Source organism: Zalophus californianus, chromosome 2 (genome assembly GCF_009762305.2).
Source record: "Zalophus californianus isolate mZalCal1 chromosome 2, mZalCal1.pri.v2, whole genome shotgun sequence".
Classification (NCBI taxonomy): Eukaryota; Metazoa; Chordata; class Mammalia; order Carnivora; family Otariidae; genus Zalophus; species Zalophus californianus.
Window position 1 is genome coordinate 6,818,364 of NC_045596.1, and position 20,202 is coordinate 6,838,565.

Sequence of the window (20,202 nt, forward strand, 5' to 3'; positions counted from 1 at the left end):
TAACATTTTAGGTAAAGGCAGAATCCAGTGGGGCCAAGAGTAGGCGGAGGCAAGGGAGGTGAGCCTTATAGGTGGAGTGTCAGATCCAGAACCGTGAGAGAACAAATACCTATTGTTACGGCAGCTGCAGGACGCGGACCCAACACACGTTCATCTTTCTCCATTTCTGACTGTCGTGGTCCATGGTCACCAGCTGCTTCCGGGTCTGGCAGCCCTCCCCATTCTATAGTGTCCTCATCTGAGTCAGATTCTAGATTTTAACTCAATGTCCCATAGTGATGTCCTAAATTCTTCATCTCCCCCTCCCTCTTCACGGCTTTCTGGCAGAACCCCAAGCCTAGGTGGCTAACTCTCCACTTTCTCTTCTGCCCTGTGGACGGGCTAGGCCAGCATGTGGATTCCATCCCGAACACATGGCGCCATGCTCAAATGGGTCCGTGCTGCTGACATCCTACTCTCCATAAAATGTTTGTCAAGCCTCCTTTACTTTCCTTAATCCTGTAACCTCCCCGTCTACCCCTTGCTCTCAGCAGATGGCTGGGGTGTCCCCCAGACCCCACCACTGACTATCTGATACCAGGGCACAAACAGCAGGTCCTGTTGCCTTAAGGTGGGACAGTGAGCGGATATGGTAGGGATTCCCTCATTTAGTTCCCCAAAGACTTTGTGGCCATTTACTCAAGTAACCCTACACTGGGGCAAATTAGCAATTGGACATGGATACAGGGCCTGGGTTGGCACTGATACCCAGCATTGTCACAGCCCCCCGATAGAATAAGCTACATAGGAACAAGTAGTCAGTATAGTTCTTGCCCAGGTATGTCATACAGTGGCACTCTGAGTCAACAATCCCACCCTGTGGGATTTAGGAAAGACACATGGAGCCGCTGGAAGAACTCTTACATTGGTTCCTTGACCTGCAGAGTCAGAGTTATTGTATAAGAAAGCCGGAGAACTTCTGCCTCCTGCCAAGATAGTAAATGAGAAACAATATTTCATTGTTTATATTTGTTATATTATTATGTTGCAAAGGTCAATGCCACCCTAAGAGTGTTGAAGCATCCACGAGTGGTGGTCCCTGTTGTAGCCCCATTGGATTCACCAGGCTGACCCTACAGGAACCATATGGATCATAGCAGAAGACCCTGGAACTTTGGAAACTTTAACCAAGTAGTAGAGCTCCAATTTCAGTTACTGTCTGATAGAGCAAGTTTTCTAGCATGGATTAACTCAGCCTTAGGTATGCTGGATGCAGCTACTAATTGACAACTCGATCTTTTTCTATACTGATTGGAGAGAAGGATCAGAAGCAGTTTACATCCACAGGGAACAAAATGGTACCCACGTACAGTCTTCCTCTAGGGATCAGCTCATTCTTCTGTTATCGTGATGTACTCCAATGGCACTCAGACAATCTAAAATTCCACAGGACACGGTGACAGTTTGCCATGCTGATGGCATTGTGTTAAGTGCACTTGAAAAGCATGAAGTACTAATTCTGTGTGCCTCGGTAAAGCATATTCGTTCCAGAAGGTGGAAGATGAAGCAGGCAAGATCCAAGGGTCTAGGATCCAAAGAGCCAAGGGTCACATCAGTGAGGCTCTTAGGGGGTTCACTGGTCCAGAGCATGCTGGAAAGTCCCCTCTAAGGGGAAGGACAAAGTAATGCACCTGTACCTCTTACGCCTGGGAAAGAAGTATAATCTTTGATAGGCCTCTCCAGGTTTGGGAGGCACACATTCCACACTTAGGGATACCATTTCCACCTATTTATCAGATGTGGAAGGTTTGAGTGGGACCCCAGGTAGGGAAAGCCTATGTGGCGGGCCCAGGGAGAGGCGTCAGCTGTCTTGCCCCTGTGCTGTCCAGCCCAGCAGATCCCAGAGAACCATAGGCTTTTGTGGAGAGAGAAGCCAGGTGGAGTCTCTGCAGGCCCCACGAAGAGAGTCATGGTGTAGACCACCGAGGGTCTAGAGTGAGGCCATGCCATCTGCAGCAGAGAACTGTGCCCTGTTTGAAATCAGCTACCGGGATGTTGCTGGGCCTTAGTAGAAACTGTATCTGAGCATGAGACATCACCTGAGCCTGCGGTCACTCATGACCCTGACATTTTCTAGGGTCGGGTGGGCCCTGTTGGAAGAGGTACACAGGGTTGAAAGTCCAGAGAGCACAAGCAAACTGCGTGAACAGGTGCCCCAGGTCATCTGCCTCTGCTGCACGGTTGCTTCTCCCTCAGCCAAAGCTTCTCCCTCAGCTGTGCTTCTCCTTTAGCTGATGCTTCTCTCGAAGCTCACACCTTTGGCCTTATGGGAAATTCCCTTTGACCAGCTTCGTTTGCTCAGGCTGCCATAACAACGATACCATAAATGCGTGGCACAAACCATGGGAATTTGTTTTCTCACAGCTCTGGAGGCTGGAAGTCTGAGATCAAGTTTCCAGCAGGGTTGGGTTCTGGTGAGAACTCTCCTCCTGGCTTGCAGATAGTGCTGTCTCGGCGGGTCCTCACCTGGCGGAAAGGGAGAAAGGGCAACTCCCCTGGTGTCTCTTCTTAAAGGACACTAATCCTATCAGATCAGAGCCCACCCTTATGGCCTCTTCAACCTTCATCACCTCCATAAAGGCCCTGTCTCCAGATAGGGTCACAGTGGGGCTCAGGACTTTAACAAAGGAACTGGGGTGGGGGAGGGGGCACACACATTCAGTCCATAACACCAGCTGACTGAGCAAGAGAGTAATCCGAGCTTGGGTGGTGGGTACATCAGCTTGGCATGGGTGCAAGCCAAAATGATCCACTGCTGACCTGCAGCCACTCAGAGGGGGACAGCTCCCATGGCCAGAGCTTCTGGGGTGCATCTGGTCATCTGCTTTGTGGCCCGAGGTGGTGCACGAGGCTCTCTGAAAGCTGGACCTTACACGTAACTTTCTAGCATCGCGTCTCCTGGCTCTCCACCCATGCTGGATGCACCGTTTCCTCTTTCCCCGGATAGTATGAGTCCTTTCCCAGGCTGTGCCTCAGCCTAGACGCCTGCTCAATGCACTCATCCTTCAAGACTCAGTTCAAATATCCTTTCCTCACACTCCACCCCGTACAGAAATTGTGGGTGTCCCTCTGCTCACCTGGTTTTCTGTCTAATGTAAATCTTGGTTTTGTGATGCATGCTACAGTTCATTATAAACCCTGTTCCCGACCAGATCAAGTGCACCTTGAAGGCCAGGGCATCTGTAGGCTGACAGCTCTGAAATTTGTCTCCCGGACTCAGAACACTCCCCTAAGCTCCAGACCCACACATCCGACTACGCACCAGACAGTATCACCTGCAGGACTCACAGACTCTTGAGTTTCTCTCCCAAACTGTTCCCCCATCCTGGGTCCCCTGTTGCCCCAACATCTCCGTAAGCAGCTCTCCCAGCTTCCTTGGGTAGCTAGAAACCTTGGCAGCATCCTGGTTCCCTCTGCTTCCTTCTCAACCTCATCGTGCATCCGTAATGCTCACTGGTTCTAGATCCAAACCGCCTCTCAACATCACTTGCTCTGTCACCTGACTGCCACCCGCTCTTAGCACCTCTCCTGTAGGGTCACTGCCAGCTTCCCATTGCCCTGGGAGGACACTCTGCACTGCCCCCATGCCCTGCCTTTCTTCTCCATCCAGCCCTGGTTTGCATCCTTCCCAGTGCTTGTCACCCTTTGTGATCATTCTCTCTGTCACCTGGTGTTTGCTGTCTCCCCCAAACTGGGACTGTGTGTCTGTCCCTGTCACCGCTGTACCCCCAACAGTCAGCATGGTGTCTGACTCATATGAAGTACCCAACAAAAGCTCAGCAGCTTCATGCTAAAGGTGCAATGAAGGGCTGGCTGAACCATCACTGGAGTGCGTTCTTGAGTGGCACTCGGATGCAGACAGGACCAGCCCACACCATGAGAACCAAGCACTGATACCCTTGTTTCCAAAAACCGGTTCATGAAGTCAAACATAGTGAGGAGCCAACACTGATAACGACCTTGCTGCAAGGGTCTGCTCCAGGGCGCCGCCTGGAAATCGTTGGAAATCTACTGTCATCCTGGAGCAGTACTGAGAGCAGAGCCAAGGTCCTCAGCCAGGACATTATATCCTGATTCCTTCCATGCAGGTTGTCCACTCGGAGGCCCAAGGAGGACACAGGGGAACTCACGCCATCAGCCCATCTGGTGAACATCTGACAACCTCTCCTGTCCCAAAGCTTCCCTCCCACGATGCTTCATGATCACTCATTTTCCTTTCCCTGTTTTCCCGTATTTAAGTGCTCACATATAAAAACAGAAGACTGGCTACTTCGTGGGGAAAGGTTGCAAGGGCTCCAGAGAACCAGGGCTCCATTTACAAGGTTGGTCATGATGTTGGTCCTTGCTCTCTGCCGGAGGCATGCGTCTGCTGAAAAACACACTCGAATCCTCTGCTGGGTTTTGGTGGTGGAGCAAGATGGAACACAAGGAGACAAATAAAATCTTAGAGCCTTCCCCTCTTTTGATCTGGTGCTATTTTCTCCCGATTCTGATTTTTAACATTTCATTAAAAAAACCCATCTTGATCTTCTAAAAGTCAAGTTAAAAAAGAAAAAAAGAATATGTATTTATTATAAGAACTAACTGTGGGGCACCTGGGTGGCTCAGTCAGTGAAGCGTCTGCCTTCAGCTCAGGTCATGATCTCAGGGTCCTGGGATCGAGCCCCGCATCAGGCTCCCTGTTCAGCGGGGAGACTGCTTCTCCCTCTGCCTCTCCGCCAACCCCGGGCTCACTCTCTCTCTCTCTCTCTCTCACTCTTTCTCTCAAATAAATAAATAAAATCTTAAAAAAAAAAAAAAAAGAACTAACTGCATAGACTGAAAGCCAGGGGGGTTTGCCAAGGGACATCACCAGTTTTCCTTCCTGTTTTTGTAAAGAAGAAATCAGGAAACACAAGCAGGCAAATCGGGCCCGTTGTCTGCAGTCACGAGGGCAGATTTGGGCCAAGGCCCGCAGAGCTCAGCCCCCTGTGTTCCTGGTCCTCCATGGACAGGGAAGGCTGGGCTTTCCCAGCGACTGCCACATGCCGGGGAGCCTGCATGCCTGAGCTCATCTCCCCGAGTCCCCAGCCGCCCTGCAAGGGCTCCAGCGAGAGCCCATGTCTGAGCAAGGAAAGCCTGAGGAAGGTGTCAAGGTCACACACCAGCGGAGATGAGGAGAGACTCTAAGTCAGATCTGTCCGGTGCCAAAGCCTGGGGGCTGGCTCTCCCCCATGTCTTTCCCTCCCCCTTTCAAGCATCCGGAGCCAACCCTGGCTGGATTTTCCAGGCCCCGGTCAGTCAGCTGAACCCACCTTGTCTCCTTGCCAGGGCCCAGTGTCTCAACACCACCCCCCCCCCGCCCTTCACTTCCCTCTTAAATGCAGCCACCACCCTCCCTCCCACGCCTGCTCCTCGGGGATCCTCTGGCCACCCCCCACGGACCCACACACCCTCCAGGGAACACATGTGCAATCCCACAACAATGACACATGACTGACAATCATTTGTTGATTGCCTTGCTGATGTTACATCTCATAACAACCGTAGGAGGGAACACCTTCTCTATCCATGCCTGGCGCCAAGAAAACCAAGGTTGACGGTGGTTCTGTGATCCGTCCAAAGTGAAGTTAGCCCGGAGCACAGTGGGAGCCAATCCAGATTAGCGGTTTCTGCCTCACTGCACAGGCTCCCAGGCTGAGTTCCGCTTCCTGCAAGTGTGGAGCCCAGACTCAGAGAGCCTGGCCTCATAGTCCAGCTGTGTGACCTTGGGCAAGTTACCTAACCTCTCTGGTTTCTGTTCCTGTGTCTGTGAATCGAGATGATAAACATCCCACCTGCTTCGTAGGATTGCTGTTAACTGACACAGACGTTAAAATCCTTAGAATAGTGCCTGGCAACCGGGCTTAACATATGTTTGTCGTTAGTTATCTTTTGGGAATTTTTATTATGCAAAACATCATCAGGGGCTGGGTAAGAATCTTAACTGAAGTCAGAATTCTAGGAGGTCAAACTGACTCCTCCACCCTCACTCCCTCCAGACCTCTTTTTTTCTGTAATTGTATCTTTTCTCCTGCTTTTATCTGGAACAAAGGAAGAAATACAAGATGGAAGGAGCCGTGAGAGTGACAGGAAAGAGGGTTTGTTTGTTTTTTTTTTTTTTTTGCCAATTCTGCCTCTTCGTTCCTCTCATGAGAGGGTGGTCAGGTGGACAAATATACTGACGTAGGAACTGGAATGTGAGTCTCAGCCTTGCCATTTATGAGCAGTATGACCTTGTTCGAGTTACTCTACTTCCCTGAGCTTCAGTTTGTTCATCTGTAAAATGGGAGAAAATGGACCAGCTTCACAGGACTGACGGGAAATCGTTACCCTGGGATGGAGACCCAGGCGGCCTTCAGCTCGAGAGCAGCACAGCAGTGGATGTGCTCCTAGCTGTCCCCTTGTGGGCCGGGGTGGGTTTGTTTGGCTTGGATTATTGGGCTCTAGATAATAATGAGTTTATTTAATTTGATAAAGTTTGCCCCAGCCACATCCCCACCTCCAGTGAGGTCTGTGTCCATGCCCACATCCCCACTGACACGGAGCATTGCCTGCTGAGACATCATTGTCCCAAATCATAGAGCTTCCTGTGCACTCAGCAGTGAGTCACCCAGTCTCCCAGTGCGACCAGTCAAACAGGTGCACTGCTTTCATCTTCAAGCCTCTGGGAATTAGCTGCTGTGGAAACTCTCTTCAAAAGATCGGTCAAGTTTCCTGTTCCTGCGTCTGTGATTTGCCATCCTTCGATATTCTCCCGTTGTCATCGCTGTCTTTCTTGGGAATTTCCAGAAGTCGCTTGTGCATTGTAGGGATACAGCTGACCCTCCGAGGATGCAGGTTTGATCTGAGCAAGTCCACGTCTACAATACTGCCAAACATACTTTCTCTTCCTTATGAATTTCTCAGCAACATTTCTGCAGCTTACTCTATTGTAAGAGAACAGTATATAATACATATAACATACAAAGCATGGGTCAATCAACTGTTCACGTTATCCGTAAGGGTTCCGGTCAACAGTGGGCTATTAGTAGTTAACATTGGGGGGAGTCAAAAGTTGTACATGGATATTCAACTGTGCAGAGGAGTCGGGACCCCAACCGCCACATGGTCCAAGGGTCGACTATAGTCACACGTCAGTTTCAGCTATGACAAATACTTTGCTCCCATCTGTCATCCAAGAATTTGTCCCTGGTGTCCTTGCATGCAACAGACATCCTGTTTTGATGTGATTTCATTCGTCAGATAATGGAGATTCCAGCTTGTCAGGATGCTTCTCAACTGAGGGGCCCCCCGAATGGAAAGGAACATTCCAAATGTGGTCTGAGCCACATAGTGAGAGTCGGTGGGCCTGGATCTGAAATCGAAATGCAGAACACCTTGCCCTCGGTCCACGTTTTGCGCCAACTTGCTGTTTTCCATCCGCAATTTCAGACTGTTGAGACCGTTCAATTTTGATGCTGAAACTGCTCAGCGTTGTGGCACCACAAAACATCCATAATCAAACACACCGCGTTTCGGTTGATACCTCCGGTAGGTCGAGTTGAAGGAGAGGCATAGTCCACTCTGTGTCCTGTAGACACCGTACAGTGTAGGACGACTGTCCGCCTACTTGCCGTGTGCGCTTTGTCCTCACCCTCTCTGAGTCTCCTCTCTATCCAGGGTGACAAGGACGATGACACACACCTGTCATCAGGCTGCCGTGAGCGGCCAGTGCGTTATTACCTGGAAAGCGGTGAGAACAGTGCCTGGGGCACGGGAAAGGCACGATATGAATGTCTGCTCTGATGGTTAGCATTATGGTAGTACGACTTCTGCTGTTTAAGGAATATTGAATGGAGTTGCAAAGACTTGAAATCACTTGTCCCCAATCACATGCCAGTGACAGCAGAGTCAAGGCCCCGTGCTCCTTCCTCGGACCTCGCGGCTCATGCCACTTCCATCCCGAGATGTCCAGGTGAGCTGAAATCTGCCTGTCTACCTGGCCTTCCCTGGGCTTCGTGTTTGGCATCTAAGGGCGCAGAGGACCACGGCCACCTCTGCTCCCCGTGACAGGCACTCACCCGTTGGAAGAGAGTGCTCATGGACCCCGGACCCAAAGGATCTCTTCTCCGAGCTCACCAGCCCCTCCCTGTGGCCAAAGAGAAGCCCCTGGTTTTCCACGTGCAGGCTCATCCTCCCTCAGTCTCAGTCAACACACACAGGGGCTCAAGACAAAAATCTAACCCTCCTCGGTCCCTCACCGCTCCCCTTGCCCGCCATACCCTGTCCTGTGGGCTCTAGTCATACGACCGACCCCACCGCTGCCTGTTCTGCTCACTCCGTGCTGGGCCAGCCCTCCCCACCTTCTCCTGCACCCCTGCAGCATCTCTGCCCTGCTCTCTCTGCTTCCCCCATCTCCCCTGCAATCCACTGGCACTCAGTAGTAAGACTGAGCATTGTATTTATTATTATTATTTTTAAGATTTACTTATTTGAGAGAGAGAGTTTGCATACATGGGGGAGGGGGAGGGGCAGGCTCCCCGCTGAAAACGGAGCCAGTCACGGGGCTTGATCGCCGGACCCTGAGATCATGACCTGAGCGGAAATCAAAAGTCAGATGCTTAACCAACTGAGCCACCCAAGCGCCCCTATTTATTATTATTTTTAAAATATGTTTATTGAGCTCTTTATGTTCTCTCTACCGATATCTTTATGCTTTAGTAAGATGCTCTCATATAGGGTTTTGAGACCACCTGTTTGCTTTCAAGTAGGCTCTACGCCCAATGTGGGGCTTGAAATCACGACCCTGAGATCGAGGTTCACATGCTCTCCTGACAGAGCCAGCCAGGCGCCCCAAGACTGAGCATTCCAAATGTGGTCTGAGCCACGTAGATGTGTTTAAAGGTCAGACAGAGCATACTGTTACCCTTCCTAAAACCCGCCAGCGGTTTCCCATTTTCCTTAGAATTCAACCCAAACCATTTGGCCAACGATGATCCAATGATCTGACCCCTGCCTTTGTCATCAGCCTCGTCTCCCTCCTCTTTTCCCCTTGTCACCTCGCGCTGGCAACACCACACCTGGCTTCTCCCAATCCCCTAAACATGCCTCGGGGCCACTGTACTTGCTTTTCCCTCTGCCTGGAACTCAGCCTCAGAATGGACTTTCCTCCTCCACGGTCAGTGCTCTGCTCAGATGTTACCTTTTCAGAGGCTTCCCGTGACCATGTGGCTGAAAACTGTCACACTGGGCACCATAACTCTCCATCCCTGGACCACACTATGTGTTTTCTATCATTCATTAGTACTCGGTATGTATTACTACTTCTCCGTATCTGTCTCCTCTCTAGGATGCACAACCCCTACAAGAGAAGAGACCACCTGTGATTTGCCCCAGGTATGCTTCGCACAGCCGGGGACCTGGTGGCGGGCAGGACAGTTCTCTCCCCACCTATGATTCCGTTCGGGCATCCCCGGAACCTGTGGCTGTGTTAGGCTACATGGCCCGGGGGAATTAAGGTCGCAGACAGAATTAGAGTTGCTAATAAACTGGCCCTAATATAGGAAGATTATCTGGGATTATCCAGGTGAGCCCAATATAATCACAAAGATCCTTTGAAGTGGAAGAGGGAAGCAGAAGAGAGAGAGTCAGAAAGACCTGAGGTGGGAAGGAGTCTGTCCCCCCTGAAGACGGAGGGGCCATGAGCCGAGGAACAGGGGCAGCCTCAGGAAGCTCTAAGTGGCAAGGGAATGCACTCTCCTGGAGAGCCCCCAGAATGGACCGTGGCCCTGATTTTAGCCTGAAGGCTCCCATGTCAGGCTTCTGACCTCTGGCACTGTAAGATAATAAATATGTGTTGCTTAAGCCTCTGAGATTGTGGGAATTCGTCACAGCAGCTATGGGAAATGCAGCGCTCCTCTTTGCTGGATGCATCACGAATAAATGAGTCAACAGGATCTGATGTCCCTCTACCAACTGGTCCCTGTCATTCCCCCGGCTGTGTCCCGGGGGGTGGCGCCCAGGGTTGCATCTGGCGGAGCTGGGCAGCAGCCCCGCCTCTCCTTCCTGCTCCTCTTTTGCTCCAGTGGAGCCTCCAGTCGGATTAAAGGCAGGACACCACACTTGTCGCATACGGAGCTCGAGGTGGATCGGAAGGCTTCCCGGGGTGTTCACGTGCCGCTCCAACCTGTGTGTCCCAGCAGCTTCCATGCCTTTGGTCATGTGGCTGCTGGTTGCCTTCATCTTAATGAGTCCCTGCTTCTCTGGTTTTCTGTGTTTTTAACGCCATCCTGGAAACATCCCTGGGATGTTAACTTTCTCAGTCCCGTCACTGTATCATCCCACCAGCTCCACGCGACCTCTTTAGGTGTTTCCCTGTCCCCACTTTATAGGTGAAGGAACTGAAGTGTCACTTGCTTATCACTAATCCACCTTTGGCCCTTCTGCAAGGACGCTCTCTACACCCTCGCTGAGGGCTGGCTGTCTCTGTGCAGTCTTGTGTTCAGAGCATCACACAGCCATTACCACCACCCCTCCACCCACCCGCCACCGGATGCAACCCAGTTGCTGAGAAATGAGGATGTGAAGGCATGTGCAGGGAGAGAGGGGGGTGGGGCGGCCAGAACTCTGGCTGCCTAGCTCTGCCCACTGGGCCCCCCGATTCTTAAAACAACATCACAAACCACAGCCACAAAACACAAGACAGCCACTCACCACCTCTGGTCTCGTGCTCAGCCCTTGGCGTGTCTGGGAGAGCTTCTGAGCTCATGGCCGCTTAGGAGCATGATTCGAGCCACATCATGCCTGTGGGCTTCCCACTGGCTGGACTCCCAGTCCTCCCTCCACAGTAGGGCTGGTCTCTCAGAAGCTTCCCAGAAGCCGCTTGGCCTCTTCGGTGATATTTGCCCCGCCTGTTTGTCCAGTCTGCCCGTCAGATTCCCGTGGCCTCTTTCGAGCTCCTTCCTGATTTAACTGCAATCCCCCTCCTTGCACGGGGTGAGAAGTTAATTTCCTTAACGACTAACTATTTCCCCGTCCTAACCAGGGTTTCGCAACCTGGGCACTCTTGCCTTTTAATGATAATTCTGTGCATTTCGGGATGTTTCGTAGCATCCCCCGCCCCTTGCCCACTTGAAGCCAGGAGCACCCTTGTACCCCCATCCCCCACCCCCTCGTGACAACAACAAAAATGTCTCCGGGCATTGCTGAATGTCTCCTGAGGGGCAAAATCAACCCAGGGGTGTTTCAACCTTCGTGCCTCTGTTCCAGTCGGACTGAGTGATCTGTATTATTCTCCCCTAGACTGAAAATCCATGCCTCTGTATCACCCATTCTCAAGTTGTGGTTTTCCAAAGAAGAATGATTGTGATTGTGTTGATCAAGAGGTCAATTTCCATTATGGTAGAGATTAGTCAGCGTCCTCCAGAAAAACGAAACCAGTAAGATGTGTGTTGGCTCATATGTTTTGTGGAGGCACAAGTCCAAAAACTGCAGGGCAGACCAGCAGGCTGCAGACCCAGAGAAGAGTTGCAGGCCAAGTCCAAAGGCTGTCTGCTGCTGAGTTCCTTCTTGCTCAGAGGAGGTCAGTCTTTTTCCTCTGAAAGCCTTCAACTGATTAGATGAGGCCCACCTGCATTGTGGAGGCCATCAGCTTTACTCCAGGTCTACTGATTTAAATGTTCGTCTCACCCGGAAAACACCTTCACGGAAACATCCAGGACAATGTGTGACCACATAACTGGGCACTGTGGCCCAGCTAAGTTGGTGCATAAAATTAATCATCACAAGCGGCAAGGATGAATTAATTTATGGCAAAGAAAGGGAGGATGCACTTGAACTCATCTGGAAGGTGGGGCCAGACTTCCAGACTTCCATGATCACTGTCTGAAATGTTAATGGTATGGTGGCCACACTGGGGCCATCAGTGGTTCTCAACCCTGGCCGTTACCATCACCCAGGGAGGCTTGAAAGAATAACAATGTCAGAATCACCCTCGAAGAGCCAGATCCATTTAGTTTGTGGTGAGGCTCAGGCGTGGATGCATTGCTAGCAATCCTCAGATGTTCCTAATGTTTGGCCAAGGTTGAGAGCCCTGGGAAGAATGAATGTCTGATGCTCCCCCCAGGAGGGACCAACAGAGATGAGCACAGGCTTTGCAGGGAGGTGGGCTGGGCTTGAGTCCCGCTTCCCTCCAAGTGAGTTATGTGATGCTGCAATGGCCATCCTAAGACTGTTGGTCAATTAAGAAGATGCTTGGAAAGCACTTAGTCCAGTCCCTGGGAGGAAGGAAACAGAACATATGTCATACATCAATTTATGCTTGCTCCCACCACTCAGTGTGGTATTAACAACCTGGGTGTCTCTTCTCTGTCATTTTTATTTAAGTTCCGCTTAAAATATAGTCACAGTTATGCTTGATCTAACACGTGCTGAGCTTTGAGACAGACACTGTGCTAAAAGTCAGTATTATCTTATCCTCACAATTACCCAGTAAGGAAGAGTCTATGATGGGCCCAGTCTACCAAAGAGGAAACTGAGGCACGGAGAGGTTGGGTGGCTTGCCCAAGAATGTTGCTGACAGTCTTGGATTTATCTGACTGTGAAGGTTAACGTTTTTAAAAAATTTTGCTTCCAGTAGACCGAAATCAGGATTATAGCCACCAAAAAAGAGGAGGCAAAACGTGTCAGAATTCCCAGGTGTCCCCATCATGTGCTTAGAGAACCTAAGAAAATAGAAATTAAAATTAGTATGGGAGCAGAGTCGTTAGTTATTTAACAAAGACTTTTGTTTAAAAAAACAAAGTCATTTAGCAAAAATTTTGGTGCATATCCAAAATTCAGTCATGTTCCTGGTGAACAGCAACAGGAAGCAGAAATCATACTTAAAAACAAAGACCTCATTCAGGACAGCAACAAAAACCATGAACTACATGGGAATAAATTTAGCAAGAGAGGTGAGGCAGGTTAATGAACACAACCACCACCAAACTTTATTGAGGGATATTAGAGAAGATTTGACCTTTGGAGAGGTGGTCTGTGCACATGGTAGATATTGTAAAAATGTTGATTCTTTTCAAATTAGTTTTAGGTTAAAACGATTTTCTTTTTTTGAAGTAAAAAAGAAATTGAAACAATTCAAAAATTTCCAAGTGCAATGCAGAGTGCCTTCTGAGTTCATAGCAACTTCCAGTATCTCTGAAGAGAAGAGTCGGCTCTTCTGAGCACTTGAGGCACTTCCAGACTTCATTTCAGATTTGGTCACCTATGGCCATGAGACACTTTTTGTTTGGCTGTTCCTGGACACACTCAGATCGAAACTAATTTATTAAACTTTTATTTTATTTAATTATATTTAATATTTAATTAATAATAATAATTTAATAAAATAAATTTATTTTAAAAATTGCTTTACAGTTTTAAAAATCTTAAATTGTGAAACATATCATAGGTTTAGAAATATTACACACACACACACACACACACACACACACACACACACACACACGGTTTAACAAATAATTAAATGAATATCCATGTAACCACCTAGGGTGGACAGACTCTTAAGGTGGGCCCATGATCTGGCTTTCATGTTCTTGTGTGATCCCTCCCCTTCAGTGTGGATAGAACCTGTGACCTTCTTCTAGACATAGAGAATATAACAAAAGTGAGGGAGTATATGTGATTGCATGTGTGTGATTATGTTATGTAAGATGGTAACATCCATAACATGCGGAATTGGCCATATGGCTGAGAACTGGGGGCAGCCTTCAGTCCACAGCCAGCAAGACACTAAGGGCCCTCAGCCCAGCAGCTTATAGGAAACTGAGTGTTGTCAATAATCACGTGAGCTAGGGAGCAGATCTTTCTCCAGTAGAGCCTCGGATGAGACCACAGCCCCAACCAACACCTTGATTATAGCCCAGCAGAGAACACAGCTAAGACTCCAGACCTGCAGAAATCATTTGATCATTCCTATGCTTTTCTTTGTAGATTTACCATCTATGTAAGTATCACTAAGTAGGATATGTTTGGCAAGCACACACCTAACTCTGTAATAATAATAAAGACATGGTCAATGAGGTAAGTTTTCACATGACAAAGTAACTTTGAAACTGGTCTTGAAGAATACATAGAAAGATACAAAGTAATGACAAAATATCTTGAAAAAGAAATTAAAAAATAGATCCTTTTGTTAGATATTAGAAGATATTGTAAGGCTAATGTAATCCCGCTGTAAGAACGGATTGTGGTGTAGGTAATATTGCAGCATATATACCGGCATACACGTATTTTTTTCACAGATGTCTATACCAGTCACCATTCAGATCCAGATGAAGAGCACTCCCACCATTCCAGATGCCCTTTCCCAGTCAATAACCCCTCCCCTCACCCCAGGTAGCCATTATTCTCTCAACACAGATTAGCTTAGTCTGTTCTCAAATTTCATATGAAGGGAACCATGTTGTATTCACTCTTTTGTGTCTAGTTTCTCCTGCTTCACAACATGTTGACAAGATGAATTCCAAGTTGTTAACTGGAAGGGTAATTGGTTCACTTTTATTGCTGAACGTGGACAAATGATAATGTGTTCCCCCATTCTTCTGTTGACGGGCATCCAGACTGAACTCAGCTTGAGGCTCTTTTGACTAGCACTGCTCAAATGTTCTTATCCCTGTCTTGTGCTCTCTTGCACACACTTGGGTATGGGATCAATGGGCCACCGAGGAGGTTTGTGTCTAATTCCAGGAGACACTGCCACACGGTGGTAATCCATATTTTTATAAGGCGTTTTGATGCAAGTGGTCTTGGACCACACGTTGAGAAACCCTACTTAGGTAAAGCCCTATTATGTGAGCAAACACATTCCCTTGAGTTGACCCTTTCTTGGGGTATAACTGGGGACAAGCTTGCTTACAGTGAGGTACCAGCTAAGTGATTTGGGGAAGTGGGGGGTGGGGAATGGGAAATTAAATGTATACCATCTCTTAGCACCTCTTTGGAAGAAATCTTTGCAGTGCACTACTTTTGCCCAACAGAAAGAAGCCGAGAACTGGGAAGCTTTGATGGGGGTGGGAAGGTGAGAATCCAGGTCACTGTGCCCCATCATCCAAGCTCTCTCTCACCCCAACCATGAGCTAGAGTAATGTCCAGTTATTTGCTAGAAAAGAGGGATCTGCTCGGGACCTTGGGTTGTTTGTATGGGGAGGGACTGTCCCTTCCAGTCACCTGAAACTCATTGCAAAGCCATTTCCCCCATGCTCTTAATGCTGGAGGAGGCTTGCAGGAAGCACGAGAGATGGCATTCCTCCTGCCGTGCCCAGCAAGTCTGACAGCAAAAGCCAGTTATAGAAAACCATCCCTTTCAGCCGACTCTGGCCATTTTGCCCACAGACCCAGCCAACTTCTCTGAGGTCAGAAGGCCAGGAAACAGGGCTTCCTGCTGGCAACCGGGCAGAGGTGAGGGAAGGAGGGCCTGCCTGTTGTGTTGGCCGATGCTCTGCTTCCGGGGTCTCTCTGCCAGGAGCCACTTCTCCTTCCAGATTCCAGTGATCTCAGCAGGCTGGCTCAGCCTCGGCCCAGCCACGGTCTCAAGCTGCTCTCTGCTGTTCTCAGCTGAGCACTGCAACCAGGGGCCACCGGCACCAGACACAAGAGCAGGTCCCCAGAAATGGGAGACGGCTTCCACCTGGAGGCAGGCAGGAGGAGGGACAGGTGGGTGTTAAAGGAGCCAGGCTCTGAGCAGGGAAGGTGGGCTCTAATCCCCACCCGGCTGGGCCCCGTGTCCCTCCCTGGGGCCCCACAGCTCCCTGAGTTTCCTCTAGCAAAACGCTACTTGTTTACACTCTCCCCCACTTCTCTAGAAACCCAGTGAAACAAGACCAACAGTGTCCATCTTACCTCAAAGCTGAGTATATCCCCAAAGCGGAATGTGTTGCCTCGTACCTGACAGATGATCAATGAGTATTTCGCTGAATACATGAGTGAGTCAATACTTGAGTGGACTTTGAACAAATGAAGAAGTCAACTATCTCATTCACCCTCTCTTTCCGAGAACCAAGCTACTAGGGTCATGGAGTTATAAAGCTCTTCTTCCTAACAAAAAAAAATCCCTAGCTCTTTCAAAATAAAAAAGGATGCTCCTGTCTGAACTGTCAATGACTGGGGATATTTGGGGTCATCACAACTAACGTAGGGGGGGCTACTAGCATCTAGTGTGTAGAGGCCAGGGACACCAGCACGCCTCCCAAGGTGGACAGGAGGGTCCAGCACAACACAGAAGCATCCTGTGCAAACTGTGAATAGTGTCGGGGCCCAGCGAGCCGGATGTGGGCACATGGTCTGGGGGTGGGGGGCTGGGGTCAACATTTCTGGCTGCAAAGTGGGAGCAGCAAACGCTGCTTGGGACAGACTTGCACGGGTCGAAAGAAAGACTGAAAAACTGACCCAGATAAGAACCACTCAGAGAAGATTTCACAAGTTATAGCAGCAGAAGCCAAAGAATTGGTACATCTGTGTGTCCGGAAGTGAATGGGTGGTGTCTCTGTAGGATGTATGTGCCAACTAAACCCAGAAGCGTGTTTGCATCTTATAGCTAAGACAGTGATAAGGCAGCTTTCCTCCCAGACCCAGGATTGTGGTGTGTGGCCATTTAGTTTGGCCAGACCTGGAGTATTGGCTTCATTTTGATGAATGGTATTTTGCAACCTTCAAATATTTATCAGTGTTGTTCCCATACCTAATGAACTGGGTGCTAGAATGGAAAGGAAAGAAGGTGGGAAGAAGGGAGGGAGGGAAGAAGGGAAGGAAGGAAGGAGTGAATCAAAGAAGGCATAATTGTCAAAAATATAAGTTATTTGGGGCACATTGCTTGACCTGCCTTCCTGTAGCCCAAAGGACATCAAGGTAAGCAAAAAGTCAGAAGACAAGGCCACTTGGCGATTCTCCTGGGGCAGTCAGAAGTGTGACTTTTCCCACTCCCTAGTCTCTTAAAAAATAACATGTCTCAGACTACTTCTCATCCTTTGGATGCAGGTGAGTCTAATTTGTGACCACATCATAGGAAAGCAGCTGATGATTATAATTCAGTTGCCAGTAGGATGGTGTCAGTCTCCATCTGTGAACTGCTTATGTTGCCCTCCACGTGGTCACACTGATGGTTCCAGCCAATATTTCTCACAACCTCTTTGGGGGGGAGGGAAGGGGGATACATAACACGACCGCCCGTGAGGGCTGTACTAGCTCAGGCTAACTTATTTATGATACAAGAATACGTGTCCTGGATTAAGTTCTTCACAACAGTTCCCTGCATTTGTACCTCAATCACCCTATGAATACAAGTCACCCCAAATCTGGCTTCCATGCCCCTCGCCATGCCCACTTTATACCCGGAGGCTCAGCGTGGACACTTAGCTTGTCCCAGATCCCTCGGGAGGTGAGAAGCAGATCCAGGACCAACGCTGTTCTTCTCACCAGCATCTGATGTTGCAGGTGGGTCCTGGAAATGCAGGACTATTTATATTTCTGCTGGCTTCAAGCTGAATGTGTCCACCAGCGGCCTTCTTGGCTCGGCCAAGCCTCCAGGCAAGTCCCGAGGCCTCTTCCCTTTGCTCACTGCATCCCCACCGTCTGTTCTGTCCTAGGGCCTCAGCAGTGGGACCTGCCCTCTGAGGCCTGTCTGGCAGCCAACTCCGTCCCTCTGTGTCCTAAGTTCCTGCAAGCCAACTGCCCTTCTGTTCTATTCCCCACGCCTGAAAAAGGCACAGAAAGTGCTGACTCACCCACCAGGCTGTGAAGATCTTCCACTCTGTGACGTGAACGGGTTGAACGTCTCCCCCCTCTCCCCCTGCAACGTGATTGCCATCTACCTGTGACGTGCTAGTCTGATGGGCAAGACGGTTGTCATCTTCCTTTTTCCTTCCTTCTTTCTTTTTTCTTTTCTTTTCTTTTTTTTTTTTAAATTAGGGTGTGGAAGGTACTAGATCAGATACACGATCACAAAATGCCACAGAATCCAAATTAAAAGGCCCAGTGTAGGGTCACTGGAGCTAGTCTGGCTCAGGCAAGAAAAAGTTTTTTTCATCTGCACCCCACCTTGACGTTGGATTTCTAAAGTCTCGGCACCTGTTGGGGTCAATGTTTCCAAGGTACTTTTTCCCTTTAAAATTAGTCAGTTATTGGGCGCCTGGGTGGCTCAGTTGGTTAAGCGACTGCCTTCGGCTCAGGTCATGATCCTGGAGTCCCAGGATCGAGTCCCGCATCGGGCTCCCTGCTCAGCAGGAAGTCTGCTTCTCCCTCTGACCCTCTTCCTTCTCGGCCTCTCTATCTCTCATTCTCTCTCTCAAATAAATAAATAAAATCTTTAAAAAAATAAATAAAATAAAATTAGTCAGTTATTGCTTAAGAATTAATTGTATTAACAATATTAATTTATATCAGTATTTATTCATAATTAACAAAAGTATTGCTTTTAATTAAAATAATAAATGAAGAAATGAAGAATCGATGGTAAATTAATCAATTATGAGCCCCCTAGCAAGAACACTTTTGTGGTGACAAGGTCTTTACCTCGTCAGGTAAGAGCAGGATGGTAACTCGGCCCCAAACCTCCACCGCAACAAGTGGAAAGCACATACATACATACAGGTTTCCCTCGCTGTTCCAAACTTTGCGCTATGCCCCTTCGCTTTTACGAAAGACCTACATTAGTACCCATTTTCACGAACTGAAAGAAATCCAAAGAAATCCAAAAATCCAAAGAACTTTTATGCAAAATGGTGAAAAGCAAAATTAGCGGTCAGACGGGCTTTTGCAGCGAGAGGAGCCGGTAGGGAGGCAGCGTGCACCGGGCCGGGAGTGGCGCCCCCAGCGTCTTCCGCGGGAACTACACTCAGCATCTCCGCCTGGAGCCGCGAGCTCTGAACTGTGTGCGAGCATCCCGGCTTCACCTCCACCTGTTGTGTGCATCCGTTAGTTAGCAAGGTGCGTCCTAAGGATCAGAAAAGCCGAAGAGAGGTTTTATTTGAGCGTCTGGGAATGCTGCAAAATTTTCCGGAGAGATTAATGGTAACTGCTTCTCTGCTTTTGGCCATTTTGGCTCCGGACAAGTTTCACAAGCACACTGTCCTTTTGGATAGCGGGGAAAGCCTGTATGTCAATGCTGTTTCCGCATCCTCTCCCGAGATTTTCTGTGCCCTGCACCCCTCGCAATCCTGGCTTACAGTAAACCCATGAAATCAACTTCCCTTCTCAGTTTCTATTTCCTAGTAGCTGCTAACTACTGATTTTAGACAGGATTATGATAGCAGTAAATCAGAAAACAGCATTGTCACAGAAATCTAGGACTTAATGCAAGAACAGAAAAAAAAAGATTTTTGTATTAAAGAATGTGAGGTTTATACTTATCTCCATAGAATGGACAAATGAATGAATCCAAGCAATAACATTAGATGGTATTAAATACTCTTGTATATTTTTCAGGAATGTCACAACCTGATTCCTGTTTGGCTTTCTGAAAGCCTCCTCTCCAGCTTCGAGAGACCGCCTACTCCAGGAAGCCTGCCCCGATTTCCTTCCTGAGATGCTCCTCCTAGGGCACAGGTCACGATGTACTGTATATTATCATCAGATGGAAACTTATTTTGTGTCCTGCATTCAGTGATAACTACTGTATGTTACTTAGTTTTAGCAAACTTCCTTCTACATCTACAATCATGGCTCACATTTATCGCATTGACTGTGGCCCAAACCCTGACTTAGGCTTTACCTGGAGTATCTCACAGGATCCCTACACAACCCGTTATTATCCCCACCTCACAGACGTGGAAATCGATGAATATTGTTGTAGACACTAACAGCCCGGATGTGCAGGCCATTCTTTTTTGTTCCTGTGGTTAAGTCAGCTTGGGATAGGCTCTGCTGTGGTAACAATGAAATCCCAGTGGATAGATGGAATACGGGTTTGCTTGGTGCTCACGCCACACTCTGCAGGTCTGGTTGGCCCCCCTCCATCGGTGCCCAAGCCTTTCTGGACTATGTGACCTCCCAAGTCAGGGGTGGGGGCTGAGATGGATACACACAGCCCTTAACCGCCTCTGCCTGGAAGTGCCCCCCACTCTCCCTTAGAGTCACAAGGTGCAGTATGAAGTTCTCCTTGAGTGGGTCAAA

The 20,202-nt window shown here is 48.9% G+C and overlaps 1 protein-coding gene across 3 annotated transcripts in view; it reads right to left on the minus strand.

Annotated features, from left to right (window-relative positions):
- Window positions 1–11,015, minus strand: part of SLC2A9 (solute carrier family 2 member 9) — a 231,573-nt gene extending 220,558 nt beyond the window's left edge. For all 3 annotated transcript variants that reach the window (XM_027598277.2, XM_027598278.2, XM_027598276.2), the window contains exon 1: window positions 10,753–11,015. The gene's annotated coding sequence lies outside the window, so the exon portion shown is untranslated. The remainder of the gene's footprint in view (window positions 1–10,752) is intronic.
- Between the last annotated feature and the right edge of the window lie 9,187 nt (window positions 11,016–20,202).